Raw genomic sequence first — 20,000 nt, 5'->3', positions numbered from 1 at the left:
CAGAATATTTTAAATAATTGTTTAATGGCATATTTTTATGAATGAAGGCCAGTATCACTGATATTAATAATGTCCTGATGAAAATACCCCCCATTTTAAACATTTATTAGGCTTTAACAACTTTTAATTTAAGTGAACTTAAAACAAACCTCACATAAACCCATAATAAATGTCATATTATGTTGACTTTCTGTCTAACAGCTGTGCCTTTCCTGTGAAATATACAGACATTTCAGAAAGGTTATCAAACAGTCCACACTGCATAAATTACAAATTAGATACTAATTAATATAAATATTATATTATTTAATTTGATTAATCCGTTCTTTAGTCAAGAGCAGTGAGTGATTTCCTCTGTTCCCTTTGTTGAGTGGTTAACTTTACTGACAGAGAATGAGTGCTGCTGTCTCTTTAAAGCGGTGGTTTACTGCTATTTTTCTTTGCATGATTGTGTTTATGGGGTTCTATATAACATGTCTTCGTGGGGTTTTTTTTTTTAAAGCCTTATTTTTCATAAATTTCACCTTTGTTGTTAGCCGCTTTCTCCTCTGTCATTTGAACGACCGGTTGACTTCCTGATTCTATGAAACCACTCCCTCAGAAACAGGAAACGGGCTCAGATTGGTTAGTTGGGCCGGTGTGTTGTAATTGGCTAAACTGCGTAGCGCACGTTGTCCGGAAACTTCACGCTAGGGCTGCAACAACGAATCGATAAAATCGATTAAAATCGATTATTAAAATAGTTGGCAACGAATTTAATTATCGATTCGTTGTGTCACGCGATTATTACGCCAGTCAATAATTCGCAGAGATGTTTGAGTATAAATAAAGTTGAGAGCGGAGCGGAGCAGATCTATGAGGTGCCGGACTGGACAAACGCGAAGCGAACTCCGCGAGCGCGAGAGAGGTCGAGTGTGTCCGAGATTGCGCGAGAGGTACCGAGTGTGTCTGCGCGCGAGCGACTGAGTGCGAAAGAGAACGTGTGTGTCTGCGTGCGAGAGAGACTGTCTGAGCATTAGTAAATTGGTACATACTACATAGTAATATATGATTACTATATAAGAGGCATGGAAGTTCGATAAATGGACAACAGTATAAATAAAAACAACAATTAAATTCTTACCACCGAATTAGCAGACTGTGATTTGAATCAGACAGACAGAAGATGAAAACACTTTCTTGTCTGTCCCAAGTACCACTACAAGGGGAATATTTTATATTATTATAAATATTTTTATATACATTGCATTTATAATTAATATTAGGATAGACTAGAGATATTATCTTCTGTTATAATTATTATTATTGCTATTATTAGTACCTATTATCCATGCAAAAGTCCAAAGACTTGTCTTTTTTGTGCATTTGCTTGTCAAATAATGTCAAACATTTTTAGAACATCTTTGACAAAAAAACAAAACAAAACACACGTTTGTGAGCGTGTGCATCTGTGAGTGTGTGAGTTTGTGAGCGTGTGCATCTGTGTGTGTGTGCATCTGTGAGTGTGTGAGTTTGTGAGCGTGTGCATCTGTGTGTGTGTGCATCTGTGAGTGTGTGAGTTTGTGAGCGTGTGAGTTTGTGAGCGTGTGCATCTGTGTGTGTGTGAGTTTGTGAGCGTGTGCATCTGTGTGTGTGTGAGTTTGTGAGTGTGTGTATCTGTGTGTGTGTGTGAGCTTGTGAGCGTGTGCATCTGTGTGTGTGTGAGTTTGTGAGTGTGTGTATCTGTGAGTGTGTGAGTTTGTGAGCGTGTGCATCTGTGTGTGTGTGAGTTTGTGAGCGTGTGCATCTGTGAGTGTGTGAGTTTGTGAGCGTGTGTATCTGTGAGTTTGTGAGCTTGTGAGCGTGTGCATCTGTGAGTGTGTGAGCTTGTGAGTGTGTGAGTTTGTGAGCGTGTGCATCTGTGAGTGTGTGAGTTTGTGAGCGTGTGCATCTGTGAGTGTGTGAGTTTGTGAGCGTGTGCATCTGTGAGTGTGTGAGTTTGTGAGCGTGTGTATCTGTGAGTGTGTGAGTTTGTGAGCGTGTGCATCTGTGAGTGTGTGAGTTTGTGAGCGTGTGCATCTGTGTGTGTGTGAGCTTGTGAGCGTGTGCATCTGTGAGTGTGTGAGTTTGTGAGCGTGTGCATCTGTGTGTGTGTGAGTTTGTGAGCGTGTGTATCTGTGAGTGTGTGAGTTTGTGAGCGTGTGCATCTGTGAGTGTGTGAGTTTGTGAGCGTGTGCATCTGTGAGTGTGTGAGTTTGTGAGCGTGTGCATCTGTGAGTGTGTGAGTTTGTGAGCGTGTGCATCTGTGAGTGTGTGAGTTTGTGAGCGTGTGTATCTGTGAGTGTGTGAGTTTATGAGCGTGTGCATCTGTGAGTGTGTGAGTTTGTGAGCGTGTGCATCTGTGAGTGTGTGAGTTTGTGAGCGTGTGCATCTGTGAGTGTGTGAGTTTGTGAGCGTGTGTATCTGTGTGTGTGTGAGTTTGTGAGCGTGTGCATCTGTGAGTGTGTGAGTTTGTGAGCGTGTGTATCTGTGAGTGTGTGAGTTTGTGAGCGTGTGCATCTGTGAGTGTGTGAGTTTGTGAGCGTGTGCATCTGTGAGTGTGTGAGTTTGTGAGCGTGTGTATCTGTGAGTGTGTGAGTTTGTGAGCGTGTGCATCTGTGAGTGTGTGAGTTTGTGAGCGTGTGTATCTGTGTGTGTGTGAGTTTGTGAGCGTGTGCATCTGTGAGTGTGTGAGTTTGTGAGCGTGTGCATCTGTGTGTGTGTGAGTTTGTGAGCGTGTGTATCTGTGTGTGTGTGAGCTTGTGAGCGTGTGCATCTGTGTGTGTGTGAGCTTGTGAGCGTGTGCATCTGTGTGTGTGTGAGCTTGTGAGCGTGTGCATCTGTGTGTGTGTGAGCTTGTGAGCGTGTGCATCTGTGTGTGTGTGAGCTTGTGAGCGTGTGTATCTGTGTGTGTGTGAGTTTGTGAGCGTGTGTATCTGTGTGTGTGTGAGTTTGTGAGCGTGTGCATCTGTGAGTGTGTGAGCTTGTGAGCGTGTGCATCTGTGAGTGTGTGAGTTTGTGAGTGTGTGTATCTGTGAGTGTGTGAGTTTGTGAGCGTGTGCATCTGTGAGTGTGTGAGCTTGTGAGCGTGTGCATCTGTGAGTGTGTGAGTTTGTGAGCGTGTGCATCTGTGAGTGTGTGAGTTTGTGAGTGTGTGCATCTGTGAGTGTGTGAGTTTGTGAGCGTGTGCATCTGTGAGTGTGTGAGCTTGTGAGCGTGTGTATCTGTGAGTGTGTGAGCTTGTGAGTGTGTGTATCTGTGAGTGTGTGAGTTTGTGAGCGTGTGCATCTGTGAGTGTGTGAGTTTGTGAGCGTGTGCATCTGTGAGTGTGTGAGTTTGTGAGCGTGTGCATCTGTGTGTGTGTGAGTTTGTGAGTGTGTGCATCTGTGTGTGTGTGAGTTTGTGAGCGTGTGCATCTGTGAGTGTGTGAGTTTGTGAGCGTGTGCATCTGTGAGTGTGTGAGTTTGTGAGCGTGTGCATCTGTGTGTGTGTGAGTTTGTGAGTGTGTGCATCTGTGAGTGTGTGAGTTTGTGAGCGTGTGCATCTGTGAGTGTGTGAGTTTGTGAGCGTGTGCATCTGTGAGTGTGTGAGTTTGTGAGCGTGTGCATCTGTGAGTGTGTGAGTTTGTGAGCGTGTGCATCTGTGTGTGTGTGAGTTTGTGAGCGTGTGCATCTGTGAGTGTGTGAGTTTGTGAGCGTGTGCATCTGTGAGTGTGTGAGTTTGTGAGCGTGTGCATCTGTGTGTGTGTGAGCTTGTGAGCGTGTGTATCTGTGTGTGTGTGAGTTTGTGAGCGTGTGTATCTGTGTGTGTGTGAGTTTGTGAGCGTGTGCATCTGTGAGTGTGTGAGCTTGTGAGTGTGTGTATCTGTGAGTGTGTGAGCTTGTGAGTGTGTGTATCTGTGAGTGTGTGAGTTTGTGAGCGTGTGCATCTGTGAGTGTGTGAGTTTGTGAGCGTGTGCATCTGTGAGTGTGTGAGTTTGTGAGCGTGTGCATCTGTGAGTGTGTGAGTTTGTGAGCGTGTGCATCTGTGAGTGTGTGAGTTTGTGAGCGTGTGTATCTGTGTGTGTGTGAGTTTGTGAGCGTGTGCATCTGTGTGTGTGTGAGTTTGTGAGCGTGTGCATCTGTGAGTGTGTGAGTTTGTGAGCGTGTGCATCTGTGTGTGTGTGAGTTTGTGAGCGTGTGCATCTGTGAGTGTGTGAGTTTGTGAGCGTGTGCATCTGTGTGTGTGTGAGTTTGTGAGCGTGTGCATCTGTGAGTGTGTGAGTTTGTGAGCGTGTGCATCTGTGAGTGTGTGAGCTTGTGAGTGTGTGTATCTGTGAGTGTGTGAGTTTGTGAGCGTGTGCATCTGTGAGTGTGTGAGTTTGTGAGCGTGTGCATCTGTGAGTGTGTGAGTTTGTGAGCGTGTGCATCTGTGAGTGTGTGAGTTTGTGAGCGTGTGCATCTGTGAGTGTGTGAGTTTGTGAGCGTGTGCATCTGTGAGTGTGTGAGTTTGTGAGCGTGTGCATCTGTGTGTGTGTGAGTTTGTGAGCGTGTGCATCTGTGAGTGTGTGAGTTTGTGAGCGTGTGCATCTGTGTGTGTGTGAGTTTGTGAGCGTGTGCATCTGTGAGTGTGTGAGTTTGTGAGCGTGTGCATCTGTGTGTGTGTGAGTTTGTGAGCGTGTGCATCTGTGAGTGTGTGAGTTTGTGAGCGTGTGCATCTGTGAGTGTGTGAGCTTGTGAGTGTGTGTATCTGTGAGTGTGTGAGTTTGTGAGCGTGTGCATCTGTGAGTGTGTGAGTTTGTGAGCGTGTGCATCTGTGTGTGTGTGAGTTTGTGAGCGTGTGCATCTGTGAGTGTGTGAGTTTGTGAGCGTGTGCATCTGTGAGTGTGTGAGTTTGTGAGCGTGTGTATCTGTGAGTGTGTGAGTTTGTGAGCGTGTGCATCTGTGTGTGTGTGAGTTTGTGAGCGTGTGCATCTGTGTGTGTGTGAGTTTGTGAGCGTGTGCATCTGTGAGTGTGTGAGTTTGTGAGCGTGTGCATCTGTGAGTGTGTGAGCTTGTGAGTGTGTGTATCTGTGTGTGTGTGAGCTTGTGAGCGTGTGCATCTGTGTGTGTGTGAGTTTGTGAGCGTGTGCATCTGTGAGTGTGTGAGTTTGTGAGCGTGTGTATCTGTGAGTGTGTGAGTTTGTGAGCGTGTGCATCTGTGAGTGTGTGAGTTTGTGAGCGTGTGCATCTGTGTGTGTGTGAGCTTGTGAGCGTGTGTATCTGTGTGTGTGTGAGTTTGTGAGCGTGTGTATCTGTGTGTGTGTGAGCTTGTGAGCGTGTGCATCTGTGAGTGTGTGAGTTTGTGAGCGTGTGCATCTGTGAGTGTGTGAGTTTGTGAGCGTGTGTATCTGTGTGTGTGTGAGCTTGTGAGCGTGTGCATCTGTGAGTGTGTGAGTTTGTGAGCGTGTGCATCTGTGAGTGTGTGAGTTTGTGAGCGTGTGTATCTGTGAGTGTGTGAGTTTGTGAGCGTGTGCATCTGTGAGTGTGTGAGTTTGTGAGCGTGTGCATCTGTGTGTGTGTGAGCTTGTGAGCGTGTGTATCTGTGTGTGTGTGAGTTTGTGAGCGTGTGTATCTGTGTGTGTGTGAGTTTGTGAGCGTGTGCATCTGTGAGTGTGTGAGCTTGTGAGTGTGTGTATCTGTGAGTGTGTGAGCTTGTGAGTGTGTGTATCTGTGAGTGTGTGAGTTTGTGAGCGTGTGCATCTGTGAGTGTGTGAGTTTGTGAGCGTGTGCATCTGTGAGTGTGTGAGTTTGTGAGCGTGTGCATCTGTGAGTGTGTGAGTTTGTGAGCGTGTGCATCGGTGAGTGTGTGAGTTTGTGAGCGTGTGCATCTGTGAGTGTGTGAGTTTGTGAGCGTGTGCATCTGTGAGTGTGTGAGTTTGTGAGCGTGTGCATCTGTGAGTGTGTGAGTTTGTGAGCGTGTGCATCTGTGAGTGTGTGAGTTTGTGAGTGTGTGCATCTGTGAGTGTGTGAGTTTGTGAGCGTGTGCATCTGTGAGTGTGTGAGTTTGTGAGCGTGTGTATCTGTGTGTGTGTGTGAGTTTGTGAGCGTGTGCATCTGTGTGTGTGTGAGTTTGTGAGCGTGTGCATCTGTGAGTGTGTGAGTTTGTGAGCGTGTGCATCTGTGAGTGTGTGAGTTTGTGAGCGTGTGCATCTGTGAGTGTGTGAGTTTGTGAGCGTGTGCATCTGTGTGTGTGTGAGCTTGTGAGCGTGTGTATCTGTGTGTGTGTGAGTTTGTGAGCGTGTGTATCTGTGTGTGTGTGAGTTTGTGAGCGTGTGCATCTGTGAGTGTGTGAGCTTGTGAGTGTGTGTATCTGTGAGTGTGTGAGCTTGTGAGTGTGTGTATCTGTGAGTGTGTGAGTTTGTGAGCGTGTGCATCTGTGAGTGTGTGAGTTTGTGAGCGTGTGTATCTGTGAGTGTGTGAGTTTGTGAGCGTGTGTATCTGTGAGTGTGTGAGTTTGTGAGCGTGTGCATCTGTGAGTGTGTGAGTTTGTGAGCGTGTGCATCTGTGTGTGTGTGAGTTTGTGAGCGTGTGCATCTGTGAGTGTGTGAGTTTGTGAGTGTGTGTATCTGTGTGTGTGTGAGTTTGTGAGCGTGTGCATCTGTGTGTGTGTGAGTTTGTGAGCGTGTGCATCTGTGTGTGTGTGAGTTTGTGAGCGTGTGCATCTGTGTGTGTGTGAGTTTGTGAGCGTGTGCATCTGTGTGTGTGTGAGCTTGTGAGCGTGTGTATCTGTGAGTGTGTGAGTTTGTGAGCGTGTGTATCTGTGAGTGTGTGAGCTTGTGAGTGTGTGCATCTGTGTGAGTGTGTGAGCTTGTGAGTGTGTGAGTTTGTGAGCGTGTGCATCTGTGTGTGTGTGAGTTTGTGAGCGTGTGCATCTGTGAGTGTGTGAGCTTGTGAGCGTGTGCATCTGTGTGTGTGTGAGTTAGTGAGCGTGTGCATCTGTGTGTGTGTGAGTTTGTGAGCGTGTGCATCTGTGAGTGTGTGAGTTTGTGAGCGTGTGCATCTGTGAGTGTGTGAGTTTGTGAGCGTGTGCATCTGTGAGTGTGTGAGTTTGTGAGCGTGTGCATCTGTGAGTGTGTGAGTTTGTGAGCGTGTGCATCTGTGTGTGTGTGAGTTTGTGAGTGTGTGCGAGTGTATTGTAGAGAACAAGTTCTGATGTTCAAATAAGTCCTGTTAAGTTTTCTGATTTGTATTTTTCTTTATTTTTTATAAATGATTTATTGTTCTGACAGCTCAGGTCCCTTTAAACAAAAATATACATCTTATTGTGCACTTTTTTTTAAAAGCCTATATATTTGGCAGATGTAAAGCATACATGTGTGTGTTAGTCAATTTTTTTATTATTCCTTTAACAGCTCGGGGATGTTCGAGGAGTGACCTGTGAACCTGTTTGTGCACTTTCTGAAGATCTTTTGCACTGTGAATTTGCACTGTCAGTTCTGTTTTTAAATAAAGGGTTGGAAATGAATGCTTTTTTAAATTTTATTTTTTATCTGATTCATCGATTAATCGAAAAAATAATCGACAGATTAATCGATTATTAAAATAATCGTTAGTTGCAGCCCTACTTCACGCCCATTACCTTTACGGGCGAAAGCTGCATGTGCTCCGGTCAAATGTAAATAATGGTGTCAATACTGCGTATCAGTTTGAGCCAGAATCAGAATCAGACCCAGAAAGCGGCGATGAAGAGAGTCAAGCAGAACCTCCCCAAACACGGCTCTTACAAAACGATTCTGAATGGTACATATTTGTATCAGAAATATGCAGAAATATGGCCACGCCCCCTTGTTTGCATATTCCGGAGGGAGGGTTGGTTATGGGTTAGTTACATATAAAACCCGGGAGTATCTCGTTGTAGTTCGAGTCGTTTTTGTAGGCATTAAACTTCCTGATTTTTAAAAGACGATATCTCTGCTTACGTTGAACTTTCAGCGCAGAAACTTTGCAGATACTGTTCATGCACCAGCAGCAACATTACACACTACTTAAAATGAAAAAAGTGAAATCGCAATCAACCACCCCTTTAAGACCAGCCGCTGCTGACAGGATCTCACGCGTCTCATCTCACTACTCTTCACATTCATTTAAGATTTTATTGAACTAATTTAAGACTGTTCTTGTGGGATACTCGACAAAACTGACATTTTTGCGACTCTGTGTGTGTGTGTGTGTGTGTGTGTGTGTGTGTGTGTGTGTGTGTGTGTGTGTGTGTGTGTGTGTGTGTGTGTGTCCGGAGGACATTCACTGAGCGCGTTCTCTTTTGTCTTGTCGTGCATGAGTGGTTTAAAAGCATTTGCATTTATAGCATGATCATATAACGCTAGCTAAAGGACGACAGAAAGAACAATGCTACGTTAATTGCGTTAAATATTTGAATGCGTTAACGTTGACGGCACTACTTCGGTGCTGACAGAAAATTCTGCGGTTTAAAATGGACACGTTTTCATGGTAGGCCTACAGAATGTTTTTTTTAATAAGCTACAAAGAATGGTACATTACATATTTAGATAACAGTCTGAAGCTAGCTAGCAGCAGTGCATGTTAACGTTAGCTCAGCCAACGTAAGGCTAACATCAACAGATGTAGACAGAAAATATGATTATCCTGACCTGAGCTAATTTACTGAATCAACCAACTCGCATCTCCTTTTTCTTTTCCTCCATGATGACATGAAAGTCAGCTGTTGTTGTTTCTGGTGTTCCTGCTCACTAGAGCTTCAGCTAGCTATTTTTGAGACATGTCCCTCCTGTCCCCGTAGGAAATCACTGTCAATCATGTGTGAATATTCATGCGTTTCGTGTTAAAGCAGTGGATCACAGAAACAGAACTGTTGTTTTAGTGTCATAAACTGAGATTTAATCTCTACTCTATACACGGGTAGATTTAGTTGTGTTATGTTTGATATGATTCACAGCCATTGGTTTGCCTATCGTTCACCCACTTCTAGTAAGGCTTTAAAACGGTGTCGTCTGATAAGTCTGCAAGGAGGAGTGTGTGGCGGCAGTGGCTCAATAAGCATCTCGTGTGGTGAAAACGACAGGAAACCTGAAGAGAAGTGCAGAACGACACACACACACACACACACACACACACACACACACACACACACACACACACACACACACACACCAGGCCTTCACTTCTCACACAGATAGCTGTGGGCTGTTTATACTCGCAGTATATTTTCCCTTCAGCTTCTAGTTTTAGATACACTTCTAATGGGGAGACTTGGATTTCACATGTGATATTCGAATGAGTTCAGCATTGCACATGTGTGAATTAATCAGGTTTTTATTATCTTAATGGGGGATACGATGGATTATGCATGTAATGAATAACGTCCCCTTGATGTGTCAGTCGATATCCCTATCCACAGTATTCCTGCGCTCAGGACGCTCTGCGTGAATTATAACTGTATTAATTATACATGAATTATGGGTGTAACTTCCGTTAAGCTGTAAACAATCAGTGAAAGACTAGCTCTATGGACGCAACAATATATATTTAAACTGTGTACAATGACATTACATTATTCTACTCACCCTTCAACCATTGAACATTAAAAGGACATTGACAAGTGTAAAAGCGTCAACAAGGCACTTTCAATGGATCATGAATAACCCCAGAAGCGTGAATCTTTCGGTTAAATATCACTGTGGTAATCTAAAAAAAAATGTGTATACTTCAGCATTGCGTGATACTAGGTCTAAGTGATTTCAGTCATTTTGACAGATAATAAATTATTTATCTGTGAAAACAAACCTGGAAAGAGACGTGAGGATTTGGGGAGAAAAACAGAGAGATTCTTTGTGCATTCGTGAATTATTAATGGCATATATCGTAAATTAAATCAGGAGAACAGACCACAAATGTGCAGTATATGTTGACCTTTTTCACACTATTACAGCGGATTGCAAAAGGGAAAAAAATAAAAGAAGTTGGAAATATGTGAAAGTGACGTTTAGATGCATATATATACATATATGTGCTGCAATAACAATTTATTTAATAAGTGTTTTATTTTTATAGGGACAGATAAAATAAACATGGATAAAACTGTGACAACAGCCATCCGATGCGTGTATCATAACGCTAATTAACAACAGTAATGCTAGCGATGAGAACACATTACAATTTACAGTGATCTGAGTGATGTCATCAAATGTCACATGACTTAAGTCGTTAATATTCAGTTCCAAAATGGCTTCTAAACTTTGTTTTACCGTATGACATAGGGAAACTGTGTCTTTGCGGAACAATTTGTTTTAGATACTAATGACATTTCTTAAAGGTCTATCTTACTGATACTTTAATATGCTTATCTTAAGACTTGAAAAAAATATGCCAAATAATTTTTTTTATAATTTTTAAACATTTTTAATAATTTTAAACGCAATTGTCTTAAAAAACTTTAAGTGAATTCCGTTTGACTCTATGACATTTGACCACATTAATAGTCTAAAACGTACCTATTTTTGAAATTTTCACACAATTATGAACAGTGAGGAGGACAAATGATGTGAGATTAAAACATATATATAATTTTAAACCTATTTTATATAAATATATAATATTTATTGATCCTGGAAGTGCAAATGCAGTGCGGCACGTCACTGACCCATATATGTGCTGCAATAACAATTTATTTAATAAGTGTTTTATTTATATAGGGACAGATAAAATAAACATGGATAAAACTGTGACAACAGCCATCCGATGCGTGTATCATAACGCTAATTAACAACAGTAATGCTAGCGATGAGCAGCTTTACAGAAAACGTACGACTCCACATTACAATTTACAGTGATCTGTTATCAGAGGAAACTGTTATGTATTTCAGAAATGTACATGTACAAAATCACAGTTAGCCAAAAATGTATTAATTTAAACACTGTAATAATTAAAGGCAGAAACAATGAGCTCATTGAAGTAACGGATACTTGTTTGTTATCAAATGATTGTGACATTTAGAAAAATCTTGCACTGGTGCAACTTTATACAACAGATTGTTTTAAAATGAGCAGGTTTACAGTATTAAACATGAAAACAGTGTCAGTGTCGCATCAGTTATAACACAGCTTCAGTTCTGCTATAATGCGGTAGAAACACACACTCTCTAGTGTTCATGTTGTTTCCTCGACAGGCTGAACAGAAGAGATCAGAGTTGCCAACTCTCGCGAGACAAATAAGCAACTGGAGCTTCAAAAACAAGCCCAATATTATTAGATTATTTAGTTTCAGCATTATCATTTATTATTTATTACCATTAAATGAGCCTGCGACATATTAAACTGAAACCACTCCTTTATTAGAAAAGGATAAACGTGAAAGACAATTTCGAAATCAAATTAATGATACTAAAATGAATCAGGAAATTGTATTTCTTAGAGGCCAGTATGAAGAGATGTCGGCCTCTAGCAGTGTGATGAAACTGAAACAAAGCTATCATGATCAAGGAAACTTTTAGCATGGAGAATCAAATAGTTGCAGTCCGAAAGTGCTATTAATTCTATTCAGGAAGAGAGGGGAGATATTACGACGGATCCTGTTAAAATAAATAATGCGTTTAAAGATTTTTTTTTAGCTCTTTATACAGCTCAGAAGATAGGAAACAACAAGAAACTTATTTACATGAGGTTAAAATTCCTAAGATCTCTAATGAGGTAAAATACAACCTTGAAGCAGATTTATCAGAAGAAGAAGTTTTAAGAGCTATTGAGAATCTGAGAGGTGTATATAGATATTTATAGATATATAGATTATATAGATTTTTATCAGAAGTTTAAGAAAAAATTAGCCTCCCCTATTTTAAATATGATTAAAGAATCGTATCAACAAGGTGTACTCCCACCATCCTTAAGAGGTGCACTGATTATGTATTGTGAATCCTATCGTCCAATTTCATTACTAAACTCCGATACAAAGATACTTAGATATTGGCAAAAAAGACTAGAAAATGTCTTGCCAAATATAGTGAACCGCGATCAGAATCGATTTGTGAAAGGCGGGCAGGGATTTCACAATGTACGGATGTTGTTTCATATTTTACATCAGGGCGATTCCACAGTTTAGGCTTAACTGCAAGGACAACAGCCTGCAAAATCAATCTTCATGGAGAAAGGCATTGTCCTCAGGTTAACATCCTGAGAAAACCTGGGCTACAGCTGTGTGAACGGCAGGATAAATCTGGCAATCAAACTTTGATCAAAGTTGAGTTGATGTAAAATTTAACGTATGTAACATGGACGGAAAAACGGTGTAAGTTCAAGCAGAAAGTGTACTTAATCTAATTCAGTTTAATAAAATTCTGGTTGAATCCAAGTTCATGTTTTGCTTTGTTCCTAATTTGGTATAGTTATGAGTCATGCATTGTGTATGGTTCACAAAACTGGTAATAGGACTTCCATGCTGAGAGGGTGGCCATCTAATATTATCTGTTCTATAAACTTAAAGGGGTCATATAATGGTACATGCACTTTTACAAGTTGATTGTACTGAAATGTGTGTTGGCAGTGCCTGTACACAACCATCATATAATGATAAACATCTATCCAGTGTTTTTGTTTTAATCTCCTTATATGTTTTCCCCTGCCTCAAATTGAGCCGTTCCATTTTGTGACGTCACTAAATCGGACGCCTTGTTGTTGATTGACAGCAGCGTTTCAACAGATCGCTGCCCTGAGCGAGCTGTCAGTCATCATAGTCCGTCATTGTTGATACGCTGGAGCAGAATGGCGTCTAAGCGACTGTGGTGTTCTGTTCTTGGGTGTAATAACGAACACAGCAGTAATTTTGATGTTCCTAAATCTGAACCGCTGAAAACACAGTGGCTGAGTTTTGTTTTCGAAGGGAATATTCCCCACGAGCAACGTCAATGCTTTCATGTTTGCGCGATTCGCAAATCTTTTCTCACCAGACTGCTTTATTAACGAAGGAAGTAACTTATAAAGCTGATTTTGATAAGAAGCTGCTCCTGAAAAAAGAATCGTTACCAACTATTCATGTCTCCCTGGTGAACCTCCAGAAAAAGCAAGTGTAAAATTGTATTAACCTTTATATTAATCTTTGCAAATCGCTTCACGATGAATGCGGCTAAGGTTTACACTCGGGGTACATACGGCATGTTTTCTATGTACGACGTTCTCAATATAATTCATAATCCCACGTTTATAATGAACACAAGTTATGGTTATTGTGTTATTACAAACTGAGTACGTATAACTTACATCAGTAAACACATAGCGTTCGTACATCTCACTAACTTACTCTACCCTGCCAGTACACAAAGATAGATCAAAGTGACAATATAATAACCAACCATTCAGAAACGTCATGTTCGAGCCTTAATTGTCGAACTTCTTCGGGCCGTCATCTTGTTCCGACTCCGGTTCAAACTGATACGGTTGCACAGATGTGTCCTCCTCAGAGACTCCCGCTGCCATTTTTTTCCTATACCCTCAACTGTTGTCAAGGAAACACTCCACGTGCGGTGTGGTCATAACGCTGTTAATGACGCCCGCAGAACAGAGGGGCGGAGTCAGCGAAGCTCATTATCATTTAAAGGCATATGCACTGAAATGGCGTGCTGAAAACAGAGCTGTTTTTGACCAGGTAAAATTAGTGTTTTCTTACAATACTAACGAAAATTTTTAGTTAAAGTATATTACAAACTTTTCATTTAGACCCTAAAGAATCAAATTAACTTGTATGAAAATGGCATTATATGACCCCTTTAAAGGTGCATTTTTGAGTCTGGTATGTTCATAAACTTAAAGCCAGCAAAATTACTAACAAATACCACAGGTATATTTTTCACATTTATTTGCCAACTGTAGAAGACAAAGGAAATGCAAAGTTATAACGTGTGTAACGTGGACGGAAAAAATTAAACAATACTGGAAGATTGCCTGTAACACAAAATAATAACGTTTCATGAAACCTGGAAGTTCATAACACATTAAAATAACATACTATCATACTATTCATACTATCAAACTCATCATACTATCATGCAAACCATCACTCTTTATGTAAAGTAACCCTGAATATTTTTTAACTAAAGGACAATTAATTTACTGCAGAAGTAAATAGAAAGGCAGTTAAGGCAGATAAATATAAGTTAAGCAGCGGTCAGGGTGAACCTGAGATCTGCCTGGTGACTATCATGGCAGTCGGTATAACCTACTGTGACCGTGTCCTGCGGTCCTGGAATGCTAAAACAACTTCAAACAAGTCAGCAACTTTGAATGGGTTATGTCTTGTTATGGTAACAGCTCCCTAAAAGATCCACATGGGATGAACACACTCAATGTCGTCTCTCCCTGGCCAGGAGAATGAGTTGCATGCCGGGTCTTTGTGTAGAAACTTGAACTTCTCATGAGGGACGTCAACACCTTCACAGAGACCGTGCTCTGTTACTCTTCCTATGTAATAGGCACGGTCATAATACACACAGCATAATAGTCGTCCTTCTTGAGGTCTGAACCTGCAGGCAAAATGCAGCATATCAGAAAAAAAATTGTTTGGCAATAATGTGAGCACCTATTTATGAACCATAAACATGATAAAAGAGGTAGTGATTTCACTGCTTACATCTGTACAGCTGCTTTGTATCTAGCTGCTGTCTCTCTGTCTTCTCTCCACTTGTGGGCCTGTTTTGCACTCTCATGACTGTGGTCTTCTGCAAAATTATATTAGGAAATAAACTTAAAAAGAGAATGTTCAGCTCACATTTTTCATGTGAACTTTTAAGCTTTGTATGGAATTCCAGATGACGCTAAAATATGGACAATTACCTGAGACTCACTGTTCAACTGTGTTTGGGAGCAGCCAGCTACAACAGCAGGATCAGTCTCATGTACATTTGTTGCAGCACTTCGGTCCTGAAAGTGATGTGAAACATTTGTTGTGTTAAAAACTCTGTACGGTATCAATGATGGGTAAGGTGATTGAATACTGTATACAATTTAATAAATTTTTAGCAACTGAAAAACCATGTAAAAAAATATATTAGTATCTGTACTCACCTCAAGCTGGAAATGACCACTTTCTAAGTCTTTTATGAGATCATCCACTAGATCACCCATTTCTGCAAGATCACCTGCATCGGAGTCTGGGCTTGGAAACAATGCTGAAATTGAAAGAAATTAGTGTTAATATCAAAGCTTAAAATACATTGAAAACATATAAAAGTATTATCTTTTAGTTTTGATGTGTGGTACACTTTTTGAAGAGAAGCTGACAGGGCTTTTACCTCACCTGATATACCAGAGATGTCCAGGGATGGATCTGCATCTGGATGTTTCTTCAGCTTGATTACCCTATCAACCCAGGGACCTGTGTATGATCTATCAGCACACTCTCCTCTGCCCTCTTCACATGCTTTGCAGAAGCAGGACAACCTGCGAGTCTGGACACTGTACGGGTCTTAACCTCGAACAACATGAATTTGTCTTGTCCCTGGAACAGTCACAACATCAACCCAGTCTTGACGTTCACAAACAACTTGCTCAAGAGGTACAAAGTAGAAACATGGCCTGGAATGACTGCATGTACCAGAATCTAGAAGAGCCGGCTTTGTCAGTTCTTTCTCACAAAATCTAAAGAAAGATTCTGGAGAGTTGATGATTTCATCACTAGCCTTGAACGGTTTTCACCACGCCCCCTTCCCCATCACATGGAGACTTACCACGACTTACTTTCTACAACCAAATCTAGATCCTGCTGACCGAATGAAATGTCAACAAAAGGAGTTTTAGACTCGTATTGTCCACTACATCCATCTGTGAACTGAATCATCCTGGAAAATGCAAGTTGGCGAACTTCTTTCAGGTGACCAGTGACAGTATTAACAAATACTGCGACAGCATGGGAATCATGCTTGGCATCATTTGACACAATTATCACTGAATCTCGTACTGGGTCTGGATCACCACAAAAACAAGAGTATAAACACACTACTGGGTGAATTGTAACCTGGACTTTAGCCCAGTGGGCACTCTGTACCTCGTTCTGTAAAAGGCATGTATAATTCTCAGCGAAGTCCATAATACAGACAACTGAATCTTTGGGGGGATTTTTCGCTATTTCCCAGAACTTCTGCTGCTGCCATCTAGGTTGAATGAGATGGTTGGGTAAGATCTTGAGCTCACTTTTCATCCCCTGGATCAATTCTTTAAGCTGGCCAGACCTGGGTAGTAGGGCCTTCCTAAGATTTCCACGCACTGTAGTATTTCCCACAACCTGCCAGGAGACTTCGTTTTCTGCTGCTACATCTAGTGGTTGCAGATATGCTTCTACAGCATCAACACCGCATTCTTGACATTTTCGGTCAATACACGGTAACTTGTGAAGCTTTCTGGCATCATCTGAAGGTGGGCAGACGGTGATGTCACTTGCATGGTATCGATTTCTGATTTTGCAGTCCAGATTTTTTGCTTGGTCAACCTGGTTTATCACCTTTAACTTCAAGTCAATATTCTCACAATATTCACAGAGGAATTGGGCTTTTACATAGGGCAAAATGTGGCTTGGTCGGAGTGTGCAAAACTTACTGAAGCACAACTTCATGTTGGGATTCTCATTTTGCCAGGCAGAGTATGTGGATTTCATGCTTTTCTGCAGGATTTGCTTCTGTAAGCCAGTTCGTTTGCTGACTGTTTTCTTGTGAGGCAGTGTGGTTGATACATCAGGTCTTCTCAAAAGTTCTTGCACAGAAAGCCAAATTGCATCACTTACTGCATCACAACGTTTTTTTCGTTGTTCTGGATCATGCCCTGCTTTTCTCAGACGGTCATATTTCCAAATGATCTTCTGTGATATTCCTAACTTTCTGCTAGAGGCATCCCTGACTTGCTTCCTGTCAGATCCAAGGATGGCTGCAAGATTGGCATTAAACATTCTTCTATTGGCTGTGGACATCTGTTTGCAAGTTTGTTTCACATATGCTAAAACAGAATCCACATCCTTGTCCTTACCGCCAAGCATCATGTCATGGATGGCATTTTTTTTTTGGCGGGCTTGCAGATACAACTAAGCCAGCTACTATTGTGCCATACTTCTGTGGACTTTTTGGCATCAGCCTTTTTATCCTCCAGGTTGCCTTCCTTCTAGAAAAATCAGTTTTGTACCCAGAACTGGTAGACAAAACAGGTGTTGCATTTAGCTGACACTGTATTTGAACCTGATTAGATTCCTGATTAGCAGGTGTTGATTAGGTGGATTGTTATTGATGCTTGAGTCTTTCTTCGCTTCTGCTAACAACCGATCCTTTTCTCTCTCTCGTCTTTTCTTTTGTGCAGACATCCTAGCTCTCTGTTCACGCTTCTTGTTCTTAAAGTATTCCCTTCTTGCGGCTATTTTTTTCAGTTCACTCCTAGTTTGAGGCTTTCTTGACAGGACACCTTGTGTTTCCTCACCCCCTTGAAGATTCTCTTTCTGGCGTTCTCTACATCTTCTCATCCTTTCACGGGCTTGTGCTTTCTGAATTTCCTTCTTTCCATCTGATAGATTCTTCCTGTACTCCTTCAATCTCTGTTGCTCTTCCAATCTATGCAGTACATACAATTCAGGGTTCTGCTTTAACTTAGTCCGGTACCTCCGCAGTCCAGCAGCAGCTTTACTTGTTCTTGAAACCACATCTGGACCATTCTCATTCCTTGGCATGTTTCTCTCTCCTCCAGGACGCTCCGTGGAGCGAAGCCTCAACTTGAGGAGACCTGCCATCATTTCTGAAAAAAGTAAATAAAAGAAAGGCCATATGTAAGAATATATGTATGTTTGCAAAGGATATGTATAAGAGTTATGACTGATTTTATTTAGAGTTATGACTCTTTTTTTAACACTTGAAATGTATAATAATGTTTAATTATGTGCTCTGAACACCACAGTAAACTTAATTTACAGAATAGCTGTTTAACCCTCTGGGGACGGATTGGGCTGTACAGCCCAAAATGACATACTTTTACAAAGGTGTAATTATCTTAAAAACTATTAATGATAGAGAGGTGCGGCCTTTTTTGCTGTCTTCCTCAGATTCCGCTGAAAACTGAGCTAACAAACTTACCCGGCTTGTATACACACTTCCTTGTTGCGCAATACCACTACGTCAAAGGCCAATGAAATCGATGTTGTTTGGCAGATTCACGAGCAACAACCAAAGGAAAAATTGCCGATGGAGGAATATTTTTCTTACCCAATCAGAGGAAGGTTACCATGACGTATTCTAGCAAATCGGAGGACTCTGTAGCCTTGCAAGGGGTGGTACTATATACTATTACGCAAACAGCGTTGAGTGGCAGAGACGACAGAAAGCGAACGGACGCCTCGAGTATAAACAAGGCTTTACGGAGCGAGAGCGCACAGAGAAATGAGAGAGAGACAGAGCAATTATAATATATATATATATATATATATATATATATATATATATATATACACATACAATTATAGCATTATTTATTGTTTTAGCACTTTTATGATGGCAAGCAGTAAACGATTTACGGTGGAACAAGCTCTGGTACAATTACTGGAGAGTGACGAGGAGAAAGCATTGCTTAGAAAATTCTAAAAGAAAAACGCCTGGGACTATTTGTAAATAAAGTTAAATTTTTCATTGTTCTTTACACATTTTATTTAACAATTACACATGTCTGTCAAGCAAAGGCCTTGACAAATGTTTTTCGTTTAAAAACTGTTCACTATTGTTGTGTGATGTGTGATTATCAGAAATAAATGCCAAAAACCAAATTTCCATTTTTGAAATTCTCTAGTTTATTGTACATTTTCACTCATACTTCCTTTATAAACACATTACATGTGTGCTTATGTTAGCTTAGGGTCTTCTGAATCCATAGATACCAAACACATAGTGTTCCATCTCCATTACATATAGTTTATAAGCCCAAATGTTAAAATAGAGAAAACGGACCAAAAAGAGCTTAGTCCCCAGAGGGTTAATTTCTTGAACACACTTCTTAAATTAAGAATCTGACATATGAATGATGACTGTTAGTCTCCATGTTCATGTCAATTACAAGATAATGATATTATCTTCTCTATGATAGGCTGCAATTTACATAACCTGATTTACAGAATGTGATGCTGCATGAATGGTGGCCTACAAAGTATTTGGAAACGTTTATTGATTTCATATTAGGCCTGCCGGTGTGTTACTTTTAAAATAATGAATATAAGCCACTTCAGACATTTATTAGGCATGGTGTGCTAAATATGATTAGGAGAAATAATACACAAAACTATAGGCTCATTCTACAGAAACATCCACTTTTGGTATGGCAAGATGTCTAAAAATGTTTTTATTTTTCTAACATTTAAACTTACACCACATTATTAGATTACCATTTGACTTTATGAATACACATAAATGACAGCTTAATGATTTTTTATATTTTTGGTGCGTTTATTTAAAGACAGCATGTACCTTTTTTTTCACTGGTGAAAAAAAACTACTTCTTTTACTTCTCCTACTCCTACTCTACTCCTACTTCTTTGGCAAAATTAATTTTTTCGGCACATGTAGTTAGAGTTATCGAAATAATAATAATAATCCAACAAATAAGGAGATTGTTTTATTTATTGTAATCAGGTTTGTTAAAAGTGTGCTTGAATGAGGTTAGTTCGTTTGCGCAATGAACATATTTGAAAACCAGTTAAAATCAAGTAATGTTAGTTATGCAATCCTTTAAATCTTAACTTTAAAATGTAGCAGAATTGATGCATCGTTCTATATGCCTATAGCTTGGGCTGTTGGAGAAAACATATACATTTGCACAAACAAATAAAATATCAATGCTGTAAACTAGGACAATCTCGAAATAATTCCTATATCGTACTCTAGAGTTGTGTGGGGGTCTGTGTAACGTCACTATGAAGTGTATGTACCAAACATACCTTTTATAATTGTGCCCAAAAAGTTCAATCTTGGTCTCATCAGATCATAA

General features: G+C 40.8%; 1 protein-coding gene and 1 long non-coding RNA gene across 2 annotated transcripts in view; one reads left to right on the top strand and one right to left on the bottom strand.

The window, feature by feature from the left end:
* The window catches only part of crfb2 (cytokine receptor family member b2), a 46,597-nt gene that overhangs the window by 780 nt on the left and 25,817 nt on the right, over positions 1–20,000 (top strand). The gene's annotated exons all lie outside the window — the stretch shown is intronic.
* LOC143747092 (uncharacterized) lies at positions 14,387–15,536 on the bottom strand. The gene is made up of 3 exons (XR_013206667.1): positions 15,066–15,536; positions 14,835–14,921; positions 14,387–14,432 (listed from the first exon to the last, which is right to left on the bottom strand). It is a non-coding gene; the product is annotated as an uncharacterized LOC143747092 (long non-coding RNA).

This window comes from Siphateles boraxobius, unplaced genomic scaffold, assembly GCF_051911475.1.
Source record: "Siphateles boraxobius isolate OS27281-9 unplaced genomic scaffold, OSU_SipBor_1 100, whole genome shotgun sequence".
Taxonomy (NCBI): Eukaryota; Metazoa; Chordata; class Actinopteri; order Cypriniformes; family Leuciscidae; genus Siphateles; species Siphateles boraxobius.
Note: the sequence above shows the minus strand (reverse complement) of the source record. Positions and strands in the feature narration are given on the sequence as shown.